The sequence below is a fragment of the Dermacentor andersoni genome, chromosome 4 (genome assembly GCF_023375885.2).
Source record: "Dermacentor andersoni chromosome 4, qqDerAnde1_hic_scaffold, whole genome shotgun sequence".
Classification (NCBI taxonomy): Eukaryota; Metazoa; Arthropoda; class Arachnida; order Ixodida; family Ixodidae; genus Dermacentor; species Dermacentor andersoni.
This window is the reverse complement of record NC_092817.1, coordinates 76,532,761-76,540,172: the sequence shown is the minus strand read 5'-3', so window position 1 is coordinate 76,540,172 and position 7,412 is coordinate 76,532,761. Positions and strand designations below refer to the sequence as shown.

The 7,412-nt window shown below is 44.5% G+C and overlaps 1 long non-coding RNA gene across 1 annotated transcript in view; it reads right to left on the bottom strand.

The window, feature by feature from the left end:
* Positions 1–1,312: 1,312 nt before the first annotated feature.
* LOC129386237 (uncharacterized) overlaps positions 1,313–7,412 on the bottom strand; it is a 273,338-nt gene continuing 267,238 nt past the window's right edge. Inside the window, exon 4 of the long non-coding RNA XR_008613684.2 lies at positions 1,313–1,441. This is a non-coding gene — a long non-coding RNA (uncharacterized lncRNA). The remainder of the gene's footprint in view (positions 1,442–7,412) is intronic.

The following is a 7,412-nucleotide window of genomic DNA, read 5'->3' as shown; positions in this document are numbered from 1 at the left end:
AACCGCATTACTAAGAAATACGTCTACCCCTTGCCTCGCATTGACGACGCCCTGGATTGTCTCCACGGTGCCAACTACTTTTCATCAATAGACCTGCGGTCTGGTTATTGGCAGATTTCTGTGGATGAAAAAGACCAAGAGACGACCACGTTCATCACTCCTGATGGTCTATATCAATTCAAAGTTATGCCATTCGGTCTATGCAACGCCCCAGCAGCATTCGAACGTGTGATGGACTCCTTGCTTCAAGGGTTCAAATGGTCAACATGCCTCTGCTACCTAGACGACGTTATCGTATTTTCGCCTACATTTGAGACACACTTTGAGCACTTTTCAGCTGTTCTTCAAGACTTCCGTGAGGCTGGGATCCAACTAAATGCCTCGAAGTGTCACTTTGGTCGTCGGCAGATTACAGTGCTGGGCCACCTCGTCGACGATTCCGGTATCCAACCAGAGCCAGAGAAAATTCGTGCTGTCACGCCTTTTCCTGTACCTCAGTCTGTCAAAGACGTCCGAAGTTTTGTAAGACTCTGCTCCTACTTTCGACCCTTCGTTAAAGACTTCGCAGCGATTGCCCAACCTCTTACTGATCTTATGAAGAAGGATTTGCCGTTTATACGGGGCCCCGCTCAAGCTCACGCGTTTACCCGCCTCACAGACATTCTCACCACGCCACCTATACTGGCCCACTTTGACCCGTCCTCTCCTTCAGAGGTGCGTACCGATGCCAGTGGTCACGGTATCGGAGCCGTCTTAGCCCAGCGCCAACAGGGTCAAGATCGCGTTATCGCATACGCTAGCTGCCTCCTCACAGCAGCGGAGCGCAACTATTCGATTAGAGATCGTGAATGCCTGGCGATCGTCTGGGCGGTTTTTTGACTTGACAATCGACCCTTAGGTCAAACGTCCGTCGTGACCCATCGCATAAATACTGGCGATGCGAAGCCTATTCACCGACGTCCATATCGTCGAGCTGTCGGCTGAATTGGCCAGTGCTGACCTTTTATAAATATACTTTGTAAATAGTCTCCGGTCTTAATCCTCGTTCGCATAACAATATATATACACAAATGGGAAGAAGCAAATTTCGGTAATTCCGGCCTTTTCCTGCAGGTGACGTTAATTTCACGAAAAAGCACTTCACACCCACCCTTGTTATATTTAATAGGTTAGTGTGCGTGGGCATTAGTCTAAATGTATTTTTTATATGCTTCCGGCTCCGATGATTTACACAACACGCGGTATGGCCATTAAATACTTTCTCACGCGAAAATCCTCGTGAGACAAACGTCTCATGACCAGCTTCAGTGTCATCATCAGTAATCCTATTAAAACATTCAAAAAATCCACCAAGTGCAATTTGCTTCGCTGCAACCACTATTGACCATAAGTCGCTATTACATTCGTGTATTCTTGCAGAGTTTCGGCTTCAAGAGGGCAACTGAAAAGAAAAAAAAAAGCAGGGAGGTCAAATAGGTTACACCCAGTTAGCTTCCCTATACACTGGGAGAGGGGGAAGCGGGAACAACAGGAAAAAGCAAATGATGAAGTTACGCGCGCGCACAGAGAACAGAGTTAACTATGCAATTAACTGCGGTCGTCCATTCTAGTCATCATTGAAAATCACAGCAGTGCCCTGGTGAGGTTTTGTGCAGATGAAAGTTGTGTCCATGACCCCAATATCTTTTTATTTTTTGTGATCGCTGTGTAGTCCAATACGCTCAAAGCAGCACGCACAATCTTTCTGTCACCATCAAAGGAAGGACAGTAGATGAGAATATTTACTACGGTCTCGTCGCAGTCATAAAAGGCGGTCGAGGCAGTGCCCATCAAGCCGATACCAAAATAATAGGCGTTAATAAAACAGACGTCGAGCCGCAAATGACACAGCAAACTTTCTTCGCATCTAAAAAAAAAAAAAACGCAGTAGGCGCCCAGCTTATGAAAGAGGCGAGTGGCTCAATGAAAAGAACCCCTCAAAACTACCTACGTCTCCTTTTTTTGGATATTTAATGGTGCAGTAAACGCTTCAAAACGTATCACTCACAGCTTCAATAATTATTCAAGGTGGAATCGGCCGCCTTAATTAAGGCTTCGATGACCAAGGAATTGATCCCCTGTACTTTGGCACAGGCGAAATGTGCGAAACTAAAGCAAGCAAACGTGCGTCCTTTGGTGCCAGTGAGTGCACTTGTGCTGCGCGTAGTAAAACAATCAATCATGACATAAAACCTGCACTAGCAATGGCGGTGTTTAGTTATGCTTATAAAACACCCAGACCTCTTTGAAGTAGCGCACGATAGGGAAGAGCTCTTTTGATTTCCCCGAATTTCTTATATTTGAGCTGACCGATTCTCGGACAACTGTGAGTATGCCATTCACATTTATTTGTATCGCATTTCATTACCCGCCTAAAAAGAGCCTCGCTTCAAGGAAGTCTTAACATGTGCGCTGCAAGGCTGCAACTCCACTGACGAACATCTCGTAATGATCGCTGCAATAAATAATGACTATCGCCTATTGGAACAATCTACTGAAGAATTATCCACCCTTCCTTAAACAACTTATATTTTTTTTCTTCTCAGATGCAACCAGTATCAGTTCCTGCATTTGAGCGATCTTATACTAAGAGTAAGGAATAGCATGGGCCCTTCAGACATTCATAGTTATGGCCGTGTCTCCCAGGACAATATTTTTTATGCCTGAAAGAAGTTATCATATAAAATTTAGCAGATACAATGCACTTACTGGAAGCTACGTGAAGTGAATCTCTAGTGAAGTGGTCAATAAAATCTTATGCAACTAAATGTGATGCACGCAGCTTTGTTAAATTTTGCTTTTTGCCAAGGCCACGCTCACCTCATTGAATGCTTATTTTGTATGAACCACACAGGTAACAATTTCATTCTGGTTCAATGTACATGTTTAAGCACTGCGCCGTTCACGTACTGCGACAAAATGTAAGCACTAAGAAAGTGGGCGTACACAGCGAAGGGTCAACGAAGCGATTTCGCGTGTTCAGTAGCGCTGTATGAGGCTTATTGAAGGAAGTACGTTGATTGGAGCTACGTGCACAGAGAAATGAGGCGCATCACTAAATAGATGGAAGAGGAAAAACACAGGGTATGACAAGTAGGTGGACAATGTAAAATGCCGGCTGGCTTTCCTGGGCTGTAAAAATAGGGAACAGGAATGAAAGCAGAGAAGACGACACAAGAGAAATAAGTATAAATACATATATTACCTCTATATCACGTATGTCAGAGTGTAACATATCTATTCAGTAGATTAGCCAAGAATGGACACATACCCAGAGGCACCCAGCGGTCAAAGAATGAAATAGGTCAAAATAACGAACCTAACCAATTCAAGCACTCTGCCGAATGTCATCCGCTGTTCCACTGAAAGACCCATATGTGTTTTATGAGGCGACATGAGCCTTCTATGAGCCGACATGACATGGGCACCCTCTGAAACCTCCCCTTATATGTAGCGCGCTCTAACGTATGCACAATATTATAGGCAGTCATCTACAACATCTTATTTCGGGCACCGGACAAAAACCGGCGAGTTAGTTCTTTATGAAAAAAAAAAGGTGTTGAGATGAACGCATTCGTAGACAGTGGAGCGTCTGTGTTGATCATCAACCAGAAAAGAACAGACAGTAGATGTCTCCGCAGTGGGAGGAACTTACGGATCTAGGGTTACGATGGGGCAGTAAGCTTCCACAATGAGTGGGCGTCTGTCGTGATTGAATTTCAAGGACAGTGGGTAAATAGTGACTTGTTGGCAGCAGCTGACGTCACCTATGACTTCCTTTTATGACGCCCTGGCGTGAAAAACCTAACGTTAAAGCTTTATTGGGACGACAGCATTTTGGTTGAAGAAAACACTAGACTGAAGAAAGGTGGAGAGACACCTAGCCCTCTAAGCTTAGTTCACTGTGAAGACATCAGAGCAAATTATCCAGAGTTCATATTCATAGAAAACTATCCTCCGGCGATGAAGTCCCGTGCAGTTTCATTTTACCTTGCATGCAAAACAGTGGTTCGGAAAGCCCCATACAACATGTCAAGACAGGAAAAGGCTTGGTTGAAAAAGGAGCTGCAAGCAGTGTTGGACGCCGACATCATTCGACCATCCGTTTCACCGTTTGCTTCGCCTGCAACCATCGCTCCTTAAAAGGATGAGTCTTTGCACTGATTATAGGATTATAAACAGCCAAACAGAGTTACTACTTTTCTGATGCCAAATATTTATTCTGTTATCGATGAAAGCGGAGGCTGCCACTGGTTTTCACAGGTCAACCTCTGCAAAAGTCGATCTGTGAAAAAAAAAAGGCCTAGGAGACCTTTTCCCTTGACCGAGGAGACCAAATAGTACACCGCAATTTTTACGCCGTTCGACTTGTTCGAATATTATGGACTACCTTCCGGATCGAAGAATTCCCCAGCGTGGTTTCAAAAGATCATGAATGACATCATGAAATCATAGTTTGGCAGCTTTTGTAATTTTCATATGGACGACAAAATCGATTTTTTCGAACACAGAAGAAGAGCATAAAAGTCACATTTCTCTAGTTATCCATTTTCTGAGCCTCGCACATTACAAACTAAACTTCAAGAAAAGCACATTCTTCCAAGAAAAATTGGTATTTCTAAGCAGGGAATTTGATGGCTGCACCAAAAGCGCAACCAGGAACCCTTTGAAAGAATTTCTAAGTTGGTGAAGCCTTATGACATACATTCTCTGCATGTTTTCCTGGGCCTTTCTGGACACTTTAGAGCCTTTGTAAGAGAAAATGTGGTCAAGACAGGATGCCTCCCACGACGGACACAGAAAGACGTACTATTCCTATGGAATGACGAGTGTGAAAGTGCCTACCTTGAACAAGTAAGGCTTATATCATCCGACCCTATGCTCGGCATTCCTGCCTTCTTTAGTGTTTGTGTTGAACACTGTCGCATCACATTACGCAACTGGGGCAGTGCTCTATCAGAAGCTCTCAAACCAACCTGACCACCAAAGGCGCGATGTGGTGGAATACTACAGTTATACATTGAAGCCTGCAGGAGTGAACGACACCATAATCAATAAAGAAGCACTGGTCATCTTCAAAGCTCCTCAATATTTCCAAACTGACCTAGAAGGAGTTAAATTCACACTTTTCACTGACCATCAGGCATTGACAAACCTACTTGATATGACACAATCACTAGGACGCATTACAAGGTGGGTCAACTACCTACAACAATTTGATTTCGTCGTCTGACGCCACCCTGGTCCGCTGCTCACAGATACAAATGCCTTGTCCAGATTGCTCGTCTATAACATGCGACAATGGGCTTGTGGTTATTCAGTGGTTATTGCAAGCGCAACGTAATCAAAATGGTTCTCCGTAATGGAGCATTCGCAACGCCGATATGCTTCTCATAGTAACACGTAAGTGCCACTTTGTCCTAGTAAACTAAGAAATCGTAATTAGTGAAAGTGAGCGCTTTCGTGTCTCTTTGCCACCAGGAAAAAAAAAACATTCACGAAGAGTCGGAGTGCCTTTCCTTGTCTTGCAAGGATGTCGTCGCGTCCTAAAATCCGGTTCATACCCAAGCTCTGCTTTATAGCGCGTCCGGAAGATCCATTATAACCGGTAACACCAAAATCCTGCACAGGCTAGGACGAGCTCTGGAGGAGAAAAACGGCGCAACGGCACGCACCTAATACACCTAATGAGCCTGCAGAAGCCTTCGCGTGAGTTTCTATAGCCCCATAATCCCTTCCTCGTGAATGGAAGTGCCTCAGGCCCGGCAAAACACTTCAAGTCAATTACCATTGCGTGAACCAGTACACGGGGGCCACCTGCACGTCAGCTTGCGTGCCCTACAATGATCGATATTCACTTCTACATTGCTTTCGTGACCGGATGCTTTCGGCAAAACCTTTTGAGTTGATGTCGCCGGAGCTTGCGACTACACCACGAAGCTGGCAGAATGCACACGAAAGTGTAATCAAAAGAATCAAAATGCCCCAGTTTAAAAAAAAAAACCTATAAAAAGATAATGGTGCCTGTTTGTTATTGTCGCTGCCACCATGTGAGGAAAATGTACTCATTAGAGATGGTGTGAGAATCCTGCCAACCTTGTTGAATACAGGATAAGGTAAAGCCAGTCGCACTGTTTCCAGTTTACGTTCAAGTGTAAAACTGGCCCAGTTGTTATACATGACAGGGGCAACATTTATCTATGAAATATGATTATGAGGACCATCAAGATACGTGAACTATGAATGCACTTTCCGTGAATGTGTAGCGCCCGCAGGGTGCTTGGGTGGTCTTTCTGGGGAGTAAATTTTCTAAAACAACATTTTTTAGCAGCTTTTTCCGCGCTCTCATCTACCCTTTACTTTTGCTACACAGTGGTGGTGGCGGGTTCAGCGAGAAATGAAAAGTTGCTCATATGAAGCAGTGACTCGACATGTTGCAGCATTTCGACAATATAATGGTATAAAAGGCCTATTCGTGAGTTTCTCGACTAGATAACGTACTTTACACCGCACATAAATAATGTAAAAATAGCACTAGGTCATACGACGACGGATAGGCACGCCCTATGCTTTTTTGTCTCTGGAACAGCGCGCGCAAGACGGATATCGACCGCCGTATGCTTCTCTTCATTATTTTTAATGCATCAGAATCAGAACGGTCATTCGATCAAACACCTCTCTGACAGCTTGTACAGTGCAAAATAAGGGAGAGAAGCGGAGAGAAGGCCGACACAGGTGGAAGGGGAGGAGGTACCTAAACGAATGCGGCCCTCAAAGCTGGCAGTTTGCGCACGGCTGTCAACAAATGCACTTCGCTGCCTTGCAAGTCTGTACACATGTTGCACATTTCGATAGTTGAGTTAGGCAATGTGTTTGTGTTTTGTGTGCTGCATATTTAAAATTAACAGGGCCTCTTATGTTATCCCTCAGACGACTTGAAGGCGAAAATCCAAGTGCCGATACATCGCTAACATCCCCCTTAATTAGCTTACTCATCCTCTTAATTCCAAAGCACGAGGGCTCGACTCCCATCAAAGGTCATGCGTTCGAATGCAATAATGAAATATATCTTGATTAACTGTGCCCTAAATAACTTCGCCTTCATTAACACCAAAGATCGCGGTTTCGACTCCCAGCATCGGTCGAGGATTCGTAGCGTTTTGTACTTTTCGTGTCGCCGACGCGGCTTCGCTCGAGGTCTACTGACCAATGAGACATATAAGACTTTCACATTAAAAAGTAAGCATGGACGCCTCGCATTATACGGGGGAAAACTAAGTCTAGCGCCTTACTGTCGCATGACTCCTATTGATCACTCTCATTTTTTTCCTTGCCGTTTCGTGCTTTGGCTGATATCCTAACATCACAACCTC